The following is a 13,475-nucleotide window of genomic DNA, read 5'->3' as shown; positions in this document are numbered from 1 at the left end:
ACTAGTCCCAGTGATCAATTTCTGTTCACAATTGATCATAATGATAGGACTAAGAACCAAAGGGATCACATAAACAAGACTAGGGTCTGGAAATACTAGCTGATAGAATCAAAAAGGGAGAGAATGATCCAACATGGGAAGTGAGATACACAGCAGACCCATAGAATGGCAGATGTCCTAAACAGCACTCTGGCCTCAGAATCAGCCCTTAAGGCATGCGGATCCAGCTGAAATGCCCATGAGTATTTCAGGCATGGAAAGTCAAGACACTCTGGGGGGAAAAAAAAAAAAAACCTGAATGAAAGATCTCCACGAGTGAGATCCCAGTGGAAAGAATAGGTCATCAAAGAAGGAGGTACCTTTCTCTGAAGGGAGGAAAGAACTTCCACTTTGACCATGGCCTTGTCTAAATATGATCAGAGTCGGTGAACTCAGGGGACTTCCATAGCCTTGGCAGCTCATGACAAGAGCCTAGGGTGATTACTGATGCCATAAACAAGAGTGTCAATTTGTTAAGTCAACAACAGGAGTCACTGTGCACTTACTCCTCATGTAGGATCTTTGCCCTTAGTGTGCTGTACATTGAGATTTAATGCTATAACTAGTACTCAAACAGTATTTTTTACTTTATGTTTCTGTGTGAGGGCAAACTGTTGAAATCTTTACTTAATATATGCTAAACTGATCTTCCGTATATAAAGAGAATTGAAAATTAATCTTGATGTGAATGGAAGGGGAGAGGGAGTGAGAAAGGGGAGGGTTGCTGGTGGGAGGGACGTTATGGGGGGGGGCCATTGTAATCCATAAGCTGTACTTTTTAGATTTATATTCATTAAATAAAAGTTAAAAAAAATAATAAACCTTTAGTCAGGCAGAGAGAAAGAGAGAGAGAGAGAGGAAAGAGAAATAAAGAGTGCACATTACCAATATTGAGAATGGAAATGAGATGTCACTGCCAACTCTGTAATTACTAAAAGGACAATGAAGGAATATTACAATTTTATATCCAAAAATTCAACAACTTAAAAACAAAATGACAACACTTAGCCACATATTAGCATATATAATCCAATATAGCATTAGTGCAATTATAGGTATATAGCTAACAATAGAAAAAAAAAAGCTTCTAGAGATAGATACCCAGGTATATGACCAATTGATTTGTGATAAAAACATTATAAAACCAATTATATGTGGAAAAGATATTTTCCAATAAATACTACTAGAAACTTATTTATAAAAATGAAGCTTGACTAATATCTTTTATTATCTCAAATTTATCTGAAATGAAATCACAGATCTAAATGTAAAAATCAAAGCTATAAGACCTGTAGAAACAAACATAGTAGAGTATCCTTGTGATATTCAAGAAAGCATTTTTTAGATATATCACAAAGTGACAATCAATAAAAGAAAATACTCATGACCTGGACTTCATAACATTGTGCGACATTTTCTATGAATTTCACTGTTCAAAGAATTGAAGGCAAGCCGCAGAAAAAGAGAAAATATTTACAAAACAGTTACCCAGTAAAGAACTTGAGTACATACAGTATACATAATGTTAAAGCATAAGAAAACAATACTATTTTAAAATATTCAAGTGTAGGAGTTTGACTTAAGTGGATAATATCCCTCTTTCTTATGGCTGCATTCCATATTGGAGTGCGTGGGTATGAGTTTTGGCTCTACTCCCTTCCAACTTCCTGGTAATATGTACCCTGAGAGGCAGCAAGGTTCGGCTGAAGTAAACTACTGTGTGGGTCTCTGCCACCCCCACAGGCAATCCAGACTGGGTTCTTGTCTCCTGATATTGGTCTGGCTCAGCTATGTTGCAGGCATTTGGGAAGTGAAATAGGTGATACAATATTTCTCACTCTGTCTCTCTCCTCGTCTGTTTCTTTGCCTCTTAAAAAATGATATCAATTAATTTAAAATAAATGTTCAACATATTTAAATAGGAATTGATTAAAAAAGAGGTGTAAATGACAAGCATTCTTTAAAAAGTTGTTCAATATCATTAATTAGTACTGAGATTTAGATTAAAAGTACAATAATGGGTGGATGATTGGCATAGCTGGTAAGACACTGTTTGGGACACTTGCCCAAACTTGCTCAAATCAGAGTGCAAGAGTTCAAATCGCTGTTCCACTCATGAGACCAGCTTTCTGCTAATGCCTAAACTGAGAGGCAGAAGGTGATGGCTCAACTAATTTTGTCCCTTCCATTATATGAGAGATTGGGTTGAGTTTGGGGTCCCCGTTTTCAGTCTGGCCCAGCCCTGGTTATCAAGGGCATGTGGGGAGTGAATTAGCAGATGAGAGTCCTGACTGTGTGTCTGTCTCTCTCCTTTTGCTTCTCTTAAAATAAATAAAACAAACAATACATATATATTAAAGATTATTTATTTATTTATTTATTTGACAGGTAAAGTTACAGAGGGGAGAGAGAGACAGAGAGAGAGAGAGAGAGAGAGAGAGAGAGAGGTCTTCCTTTCATTGGTTCACTCACCAAATGGCTGCAGTGGCCGGAACTATGCTGATCCAAAGTCAGGAACCAGGAGCTTCCTCCAGGTCTCTCACGTGCGTGCAGGGGCCCAAGCACTTGGGCCATCTTCTACTGCTATCCCACACCACAACAGAGGGCTGGACTGGAGGAGGAGCAACAGGAACTAGAACCGGTGCCCATATGGGATGCCCGTGGAGCAGGTGGAGGATTAACCCAGTGTGCCACAGAGTCGGTCCCAATATTTTAAAAAAAAAACTATAGTGATATACCACTATAAATCTATTGGAAAAGTTAAATAATATAAAATTTAAGTCGTAAAATAATTATTTCCTAGATTATTTATGAATTTGGGCCACAAGGCTGACTCAAAAAGGAAAAATATCTTCCTTTATAGGTTATGAAGGATAAAGACACTCTACATATAGATGTGTGATATATATATATATGTGTGTGTGTGTGTGTGTGTGTATGTGTCACACACTTTAATCTGTTTCCTTTATACCTATCATACTATGATCTTTTACCATTTACAATAAAATCTATATGAAAATTTCAGTTTAAAAGAGCAGTTGTCTTTGAAGACTGTTGCTGATTTTGGAATTTAGTTTCGTATTTCCTTGCCTTTGCATTGATTGATCTGCCTATAGATCTAAGCAGAGGAATCCAAAAGAGCATCCCTGTTCTCCTCACAGTCTCTCCACTGCAAAGTTGCTTTGCCAAGATTATTAATGAAAAATATACAACTTGAGACCAAAAGAAGAATGTAGAAAAATACCATCCATCAAAGAGTAACTGACCTATGATTAAAATGAAGAACATATCACTGAAAATTGCTTAATAAGAGGGATCAGAAAAAAATTCAAGAAACTGAGACATTTTTAGAAAAGGGATGTCATCTTAAATACTGCATAACTCTTCTGTTTTAATGAATTAATTCCATAAAACGAAGCAAATTATTCTTAAGCATCATCAAACCATTAAGCCAATATTATCACAGAATGTGAGACTAGATAGATCACCTTGTTTTCATTTTACCAAATATATATTATCCAAAATTATATCATTTACTTCAGTTTTTAACAAGTTTGTGATCTTGTGCTCTTGTTTATGTCAATGAGCTATTCTGAGCTTATTATTATCCTGTTTAAGAACTTACAGGACTTTCTCTAGTCCTTAAAAACTACTCAAAAGCACTTTGTGACAATTTTTTAAATCACAATTATTTTATAAGTATGAAATATTAAAAATAAATTAACATATTTAACATCATTTCTGAAAGAAAACCACAATTACTCATTGTTGTCATCATCATTTGATGTTCTATAAATACACAAAACAATCTCCTCACTGTCAGTTAGTAGCTTGAACCTCTTAACTATTAATCTAGTTACTGATAAATTATAGGAGTTAATCTACAAAAATATTTCTCACAGCTGATGCTATTCTAGCTAAAATTTTACTCTAAATTACATTTCTATGCCTGGGAATTGGACTGGCAACCAATGAATAAAAATCTTTCAGTCTACTTTAAAATCATTTTCTGTATTTCAAAAGATTTCCATTTCTTAAATAAAAGTAGAGTCACTGAGAATAAATTACCAATAAAATAATTCCGATTTTCTTCACTTGATAATCAATTTTGCATTAAAATGTTATTTTGAAACTTTTCATACAAAATGTATGATTTTTACATCCTTCTTCAAAATGTGTTCTAAGTAATTGTCATACAAAATGTGTTGTCTTTTACTATGTGTTAGCTTCATATTATAGTAAAAGTGACAGAGAATCACCAATAGACAAAGGGCAATCATTGATTTCCACTCTACCACCTAGTGATTTGTACTTAATGTTAAAAACAATTGTGTGACTAGACAGCAAATTATATGGGATGAATAGCAACAGCAGGCCCTGAGGTGATTTTTAAGCTGTTTACAATCTTTAGCAGAACTAAACATTCTAGCCAAGTCATTTTAGACATGTATATAATACATTTGTTTCTCAGAAGACATTACACATTTAAAAAAAAAAAAACTGAATAAACTGAAATAAGAATAAATGTTCAGATATATTTTAACCATTATTTTTAGCTAACAACTGAAGACTGTTGCCATGTCAAAGGTACAGTTATAAATCTGAGAGTTTTAATGGTGTACATCATGACCTTTTGATTTCATCAAAGTGATGCTCATATGACTCATGATGAGATCTAACACTTGCATTATTTCAAGAGCTATGAAGGGGCCAGTGCTGTGGCATGGTGGGTGAAGCTGCCACCTGCAGTGCCGGCATCCCATATGGGCACCAATTCGAGTCCCTGCTGTTCCACTTCTGATCCAGCTCTCTGCTATGGCGTGGGAAATCAGTAGAAGATGTCCCAAGTCCTTGGGCCCCTGCACTCACATGGGAAACCCGGAAGAAGCTCCTGGTTTCCGATCGGTGCAGCTCCGGCTGTTGTGGCCATCTGGGGAGTGAACCAGTGGATGAAAGACCTCTCTCTCTGCCTCTCCTTCTCTCTCTGTGTAAATAAATAAATAAATAAATATTTAAAATAAGAGATGAAATATAGGCATTACATTTTTGTTTCTCACAATGACCTATTAAATACTTCACTTGGAGCAGATATTTCGTGCAGTGATTAAGATGCTGCTTGGGATATCTGCATCTCAAACAGAGTGCCTGGATTTGTGTCCTAGAATCTACTTCTGATTCCAGCTTCCTCCTAGTATGCATTCTGGGAGGCAGTAGATGATGAGTAAAACACTTGATCTCTGCCACACACGTGAGAGTCCTGGACTGAGGTCCGTATACACCTGGCTTCAGCCTGGAAAAGCAGTGGCTGTTGTGGGCATTTGGAGAGTGAACTAGCAGAGGGAAGATACACATCTTTCTCTGTCTCTCTTTTTCTATGTTTATCAAATAAAGAATATAATAACTAATTAAAAATACCCAAAGGAAATTAAATTGTCAAACAAACAAGCTGTCTGCACATTAATGTTTATTGCAGTTCAATTCACAATAGCTAAGACCTGACACCAACCCAAATGCCCATCAACAGTAGACTGGATAAAGAAATTATGGGATATGTACTCTATAGAATACTATACAGCAGTCAAAAACAATGAAACCCGGTCATTTGCAACAAGATGGAGGAATCTGGAACACATCATGCTGAGTGAACTAAGACAGTCCCAAAGGGACAAATATCATATGTTCTCCCTGATCAGCAGCAACTAACTGAGCACCAAAGGGGAAACTTGTTGAAGTGAAATGGACACTATGGGAAACAGTGACTTGATCAGCTCTTGTCCTGACTGTTGATGTATAATGTAATACTTTAACCATTTTAGTATTTTTTTTGTTCTAGTACTATTGGTTGAACTCTGTAATTAACACACAATTATTCTTAAGTGCTGAAACTTAACTGAAAAGTGATTGCTGTTAAATATAAGACTGGGAATAAGAGAGGGAAGAGATGTGCAATTTGGGACATGCTCAAGCTGACTTACCTCAAACGGTAAGTTAGAAACATACCAGAGGATTTGAATTCAATCCCATCAAGGTGGCATGTACCAATGCCATCTCACTAGTCCCAGTGATCAATTTCTGTTCAGAATTGATCATAATGATAAGACTAAGAGCCAAAGGGAGCACACAAACAAGACTAGTGTCTGCAAATACTAGCTGATAGAATAAAAAAAGAAGAGAACAATCCAACATGGGAAGTGAGATACACAGCAGACTCATAGAATGGCAGATGTCCTAAACAGCACTCTGGCCTCAGAATCATCCCTTAAGGCATGCGGATCTGGCTGAAAAGCCTATGAGAGTATTACAGGCATGGAAAGCCAAAACACTCTGGCAAAAACAAAACAAAACAAAACAAAACAAAAACAAGAAACAAAACAACAACAACAACAACAAAAAACAAAAACACCTTAATGAAAGATCTCCGTGAGTGAGATCCCACTGGAAGGAACAGGTCATCAAAGAAGGAGGTACCTTTCTCTGAAGGGAGGAGAGAACTTCCACTTTGACTATGACCTTGTCTAACTATGATCAGAATCGGTGAACTCAAAAGGCTTCCATAGCCTTGGCAGCTCATGACAAGAGTCTAGGGTGATTACTGATGCCATAAACAAGAGTGTCAATTTGTTAAGTCCACAACAGGAGTCACTGTGCACTTACTCCTCATGTAGGATCTCAGTCCTTAATGTGCTGTACATTGTGATTTAATGCTATAACGAGTACTCAAACAGTATTTTTCACTTTGTGTTTCTATGTGGGTGCAAACTGTTAAAATCTTTACTTAATATATGCTAAACTGATCTTCCGTATATAAAGAGAATTGAAAATGAATCTTGATGTGAACGGAAAGGGAGAGGGAGTGGGAAAGGGGAGGATTGCGGGTGGGAGGGAAATTATGGGGGGAAGCGAATGTAATCCATAAGCTGTACTTTGGAAATTTATATTCATTAAATAAAAGTTAAAAAAATACTTGCTATTTTATATCTTATCATATTTCTATAAGCAGGAACTGTAAGTTATAATTTATTTCCTACTCTTCAAAATTATGGTAATTTACTCATCCACATTGAAATAATTTGAAAGAAAACAAATAGCTATATTTATAAAGGCTTATGTAATATATGGTGTTTTAACCATCCAAAAACTAATCACTACACCAAAATTTGTGGTGCAATGCTGCCATTTATAGCTGTCAATTTATTTTTCGGTCATTAAAATATTCAAATCAATTTTAAATGAATATTTTTCTCATTCTAATGGGAAAATTTCAACTGTTAAATTTCAAATCCTGAGATTTCCTGGAAATTATGTGAAACAACAAAGATAATAAAAAAGACAAAAAGGCAAACAAATTTATTGAAAAAAAGGTATCTTCAGCAAAACTTGGAAACAATGAAAATGTGAAACATCTGAAGCATAACAAGTGTAGCCAAAGTACTGAGAGCAATGAAACCTATCTTGTCTATTGAGCACAGTGCTTTGAATTACAGAATGTGAAGGGACTCAGTATTGGCAGACCTCAAAATCTAATAGTGAACTTGAATCTGCAGAAGGAGAAAACCTTCCTGAATATGGGAATACCATGTCTGAGAAACGATCACCCCTTAAAAACTGTAAATCTTAAATGCTTCTTGAATGAATATTCCCTCCTATGTACCTGTATATTGTTATACAATCAAAGCTTGTTTATTGCAATACTGTTAAAATCATTGTAAATGACTTAAGTGTAATTATATAAAAGTATAATTGTACACTAGTTCAATAACTAGTTCAATACATAAGTTGAAATGCTACACAATTGCAAGATAACACATTCATAGAATTTTCACTTTCAACCACACTGCAGTAATTTTATCAAATTAATTCTCTACTGAGAACAACTATAAAAGGTCATTAAAGAAACAGATTGCTGAATCAAAAAGTGAGTATGGCATCCAACAATCAAAACATAAAAATCACTGAGTTAAAAAAAAATACTCTAGAGGCCGGCACTGCGGCTCACTAGGCTAATCCTCCGCCTAGCGGCGCAGGCACACTGGGTTCTAGTCCTGGTCAGGGCGCCGGATTCTGTCCCAGTTGCCTCTCTTCCAGGGCAGCTCTCTGCTGTGGCCAGGGAGTGCAGTGGAGGATGGCCCAAGTGCTTGGGCCCTGCACCCCATGGGAGACCAGGAGAAGTACCTGGCTCCTGCCATCGGATCAGCGCAGTGCGCTGGCCACAGCGCGCTGGCCGTGGAGGCCATTGGAAGGTGAACCAACGGCAAAGGAAGACCTTTCTCTCTGTCTCTCTCTCTCACTGTCCACTCTGCCTGTCAAAAAAAAAAAAATACTCTAGAATGAGTTCTGTATCCATGTCCATTTTGTCCTTTGACAGGATTTGACTAGTCACATCATGAGGAATCAAAAGCTATCTCTGTAGACTGAAGTTGATGTTGTAAGTTAAATATTGAGGGTATAAAATCACAGAGAATACATTTGAACCTCAAATTCTACATTCAGTTTCCCTTAAAAGACATCTGCTGATTCCTAAGCAACCTTGTTCAGGGTTCAATACAACAAATAAGTAGAACACAGTATCCTGGAAAATTAAAGATCTGAGCACAGACTTAAGCAATCTGCAATAAAATAGATGTTTGCATCCCAAAATAGTGGAAGTGACCTGGTCAAGGTCCCTGTCTTTCATTGAGAACATAGAAAGGAAAAGCTCAAGAACTAATTGCTGCCAGTCCTGGAATCTCAGGCTCAACTGGGTTATGGCAATCTGTCTGCCCTTGAAAAATCAGAGCTCTCTAACCAGAACTTCTACAGTATCCTCAGGATTCAAAACACATAATATGAGAAATAGAGTCAAACACAGAATAATGATGCAAACCCAGATGATAGAAGTAGATCTTATTCAGTGCAGTTATTTATTAATCAGCCAGCAGGATACGACAGCTATTTCTGAACATTCTAGACCACAAAGAATGCCTAAAAATATCTTTCTGTATAAACATACAGAAAAATAAGCTTTTACTTCTACTTCACATTATGCATATAAAATGAATCTCATCTAGGTATGTAAACCTAACAGCGAACTAAACTAAGATTCATAACTATCTGGTCTTAGCATAAATAATAATTTCTTAAATTGGACTTAATAAGAATTTTTAATAATGGAAAAAATGAACAAATTGGACTATTTTAAAATTTAAGACCTTGACAAGGGTGTAATTATGAGAGTGAAAACGTCAGCTATGGAGTGAGAGAAAATATTTGCAATACACATAGCCAAATAAAGACTTTTGGCTAAATATTTGAAGAATTCCTATACTTAAAAGGATAAAAATCCAGTTAACAAAAATCCAAGAAACTTAGTGACGCTCCACATAAAGAAGTTGTCCGTGTGCTCAACAATCATAACAGAAGATTCTCTACATCATGTTATCAGGTAAGTCTAATTCATAAGAACAATTTTGCTAGATTTTATACCTACCAGAAGATAGAAAAGTAAAATTAATAATAGCAAGCGTTGGTAGAGATGTGAAACAACTGGAACCCTAATCTATGAAATGTAAACAGGTACAGTTAGAAAACTGTTTAGTATTGTCTATGAAAAATGAACATTCTCATACTTTATAACCCAGCAATTCTACTCTATGTACAAAAGTACTTCAAAAAGTTTGTAGAAAAATGGAGGAATGTATGTTTATTTTGATCCTTTTTTTAAATCCAGGCAAATGTCCTTCATAATTCATATTTTCCTTAAACTTTGTGAAAAGGCCTCATATAATGTACCTCAATGTACGCAAATATGTAATGAAAGTCACAAGAGTGTTTACAGCTTTACTGTTTTTTAAGAAAGATTTGTTTATTTGGAAGTCAGAGTTACAAAGAGAGGGAGAGAGAGGGGGAGAGAGAGGGAGAGAGGCAGAAAATCCTCTGGTTCAATCCCTAGATGGTTGCAACTGCCAGAGCTGGACAAGGCTGATGCTAAGAGCTAAGGACTTCATCTGGGTTTCCCACATGAGTGGCAGAAGGCCAAATACGTGGGCCTTCTTCTGGTGCTTTTTGCAGGCTGTTAGCAGGGTGCTGAATAGGAAGTGAAGCAGACAGATCACAGACTGGAGCCCATATGGGAGCCTGCATTGCAGGTGGAGACTCTACCAATTACGCCACATCGTCAGCCTCTAGCTGTGCTATTTTTTAATACTAGTGACATTCCAAATTCGTACATCCAATGATAAAGAATAAATTCTATTTGCAAAGAAATGAATAAATTTCAAATGTATAATATTGAAAAAGGACTTTGGGCACAAAAATATGTAATTTACTATTTCATTCATATGAAGGTCAAAACAGGAAAAATAATTCTTTGGTAATAAATCAGAGTAGTGTATATGCAGGGAATATTGTACAGGTGGGACATAAATGAGATTTTTGAGATCCTGTTAAGAAGTATTATTTATTTCAGGTGGTGACTTCATACATACATCTAAATCTACAGTGGAGATGTGCACACTATACTATAAGTATGTGATCTATATATTCATCAAAATTTATCTATATTAATGCTTACATTTGTTTAAGCACTGGTACAGGGGAATATTCCAAGATACACTATTAAGGAAGGAACTTACTGTAAACTATCAAAACACTCTTTTCTCTGGTTGCCTCAACACCAAAAGTTGACACAGGGATGTTGCACTGTTGACACACAGAGTTTCAGACTCCAAGCAGAGGTTACCACACTCCATCCTGTGGCCTTTTGGGAATTTGAATTGCCTAAACATCATTGGGCTTTACTACAAATTTTCCTAATTTGAGATTTGTGAAAACCAGGATTGTGAGAAAACCTTTGTTTTTTTCTGCTCTTTTGCAGTGTTAAGTGGCTAAGTGTTTGGGTAGGAAGAATCACATACCCAATACAAGTAGAGAGTAATTGCTACAACATGCCTAGTGGAAGTCTGACTGGGTCACTGGCCCTGCCCCCTGACAGGGCCTGTCCCAGCAGACAGCCTAAAGCCATTCTCCACACACTATCTCTCTCTCATGTACACTGGAATCTTCCAGGATCCAGTGAGAACCCACTGCTTTCCCCAGGAAGCTACAGTATTAGGATATATGTGTATTTAATGAAAAATACCTTTGTCAGAAAAAAAAATGCTGTTTCATGAAAGTAGATATGCTGAAATACCGCAATTATTTTCATCGCTTATGGACAAAAGTCTTCCTTATGAAAAACTCTTTGAAGAAGTATGTATTTTAGAAATTGCTCACTATAACACAAAATCAACCAAAGCAGGATTTGTAAGAATTGGCTTGTTGGGACTTGCTTAGTTTCTCCTTCTCCTATCTCAGTCTTATCTTGAGGGAGCAGATATCTGAGAGTTTTGTCTACCAGCATTCCCTTGGGACTCCTCTTATGTTTCCAAATGTGGAAACAAGTTTTCTTTCCAACTTGAGTTTTTTGGTGTGTGTTTGATTTTTTTTTTTTTTTTGTTCAGAAGTATTTTCAGGAAAACTATCCAACTCAGCGGAGTTTTACTAAGAATTTATTCGAAAATGAGGGAATTCATTGACACCTAAGTACATTGGGAAATGTATATCTTTTCCAGCTGAACTGTGGTGCTCCACAGGTTTTTTTTATATATTCACAATTAACTTTTAAAAATTTATCAATTTATTTATTTGAAAGTCAGTTTCAGAGAAAGAAGAAGGAACAAAGAGATCTTACAACTGCTGGTTCTCTCTCTAGAGAGAGAACAGCCAGGACTGGGCCAGACCAAAACCAGGAGCCAGGAGTTTCCTCTGGGTCACTCAAATGGGTGGCAGAGGCCTAACCACTTGGTCCATCTCCTGCTGCTTTTCCCAGGCCATTAGTAGAGAACTGAATTGGAATTGGAGCAGCTGGGCCATGAACCTGCAGCTATATGGAAGGCTGGCGTCACAGAAAGCAGCTTTACCTGCTATACCACAATGCCAGCCCCACAATTAACATTTTTTAAATAAAATTCATTTATTGTAGAATATTTTTAATTTCATTTTCTGTATTTTAATGTTGTTCACAGGCTGATTAGGATTTCCATGTTCTTATTAAAAATCTGAAGATTTTTAAAAAGAAAGGAAGAGCGTTAATAAGGCTTCTAATATTAACATTTTTGTAAGATGAATAAAAATAGAATATATATATATGCATAGAATAGATATGTAAAGTCAATAAGTGTAATTAGCTGCAGGAAGTAGAGGAGTGGATAAGGAAGGAACTGAGTTAACAGAGATGGCATAAAAGAACACTTACCAGGTAAATTTTAATGCCATTTTAAATCTGAATAAAGTTAATATAACTGTTTGAAAAATGATCCTGCATACAGAAGTGTAAAAACTAAAAACAGTTTTGACTTGGATGTTATTCCTCCAAAATACTAGAAATCAGAGTAATATCTCCTTTTATATAAAACATTGCTTTCTCTATAGAGAGTGTAATTTTGATTCAGATAATCTCAACTATCAATATTTGTATGTAAAAATTGCATCAAAAATTGTATGTAAGTGTTTCTCATTAAGAGAGAGAGAGAGAAGAGAGAAAGCAGACAGATAATTGGTTTACTTCCTTAACAAATGATATAAATTAATTGATAGAATGTTTTTAAATCCTCCACTTAATATTTATTTTAACACTACCTTCCTTAACTTAGCTCTGGAACACATTCAGATTTTTAATGAGTGTTCAATTCTATGATAGTGTCTGAGGGTGATATGAGTCATTCTTCCATCTCAACTTTTCATCCAGAGGACTGATTCAAAGAGCTGGAGGGTAGTCTGCTCTTGTTAATTTATGATAACTCCAAAGAAGTGACACAAAACTGTGAATTGCTCAAAGTAAAATGGTTTTTTGCCAGTGGCAATGTTCCCATTTTTGTGTTAGGCTCCAGCCACTTAGCAATACAAAATCATTGATTCAGGGTGTGCTTATATCATTTTACAACAAAACTGGGAGAGAGTTTGAAAGATTTTAACTGTAACATTGCTTAAAAAAAGTGCTTTCCCATAACTTCTCTTATCAAAGATGAATGCCCTTTTGGTAAAGGGATTTTTCTTTCTTTCTTTCTTTCTTTCTTTCTTTCTTTTTTTTTTTTTTTTTTTTGACAGGCAGAGTTAGACAGTGAGAGAGAGAGAGAGAAAAGCCTTCTTTCAGTTGGTTCACTCCCCAAATGACTGCTGTGCCCAGCGTGCTGCACTGATCTGAAGCCAGGAGCCAGGTGCTTCCTCCTGGTTTGCCATGCGGGTGCAGGGCCCAAGCACTTGGGCCATCCTCCACTGCCTTCCTGGGCCACAGCAGAGAGCTGGACTGGAAGAGGAGCAACCCGGACAGAATCCTGCACCCCAACTGGGACTAGAACCCCGGGTGCTGGCGCTGCAGGTGGAAGATTAGCTTAGTGAGCCACGGTGCTGGCCAGGTACAG

This window comes from Oryctolagus cuniculus, chromosome 5 (assembly GCF_964237555.1).
Source record: "Oryctolagus cuniculus chromosome 5, mOryCun1.1, whole genome shotgun sequence".
Classification (NCBI taxonomy): Eukaryota; Metazoa; Chordata; class Mammalia; order Lagomorpha; family Leporidae; genus Oryctolagus; species Oryctolagus cuniculus.
The sequence above is the reverse complement of the archived record's forward strand: the minus strand, read 5'-3'. Positions refer to the sequence as shown.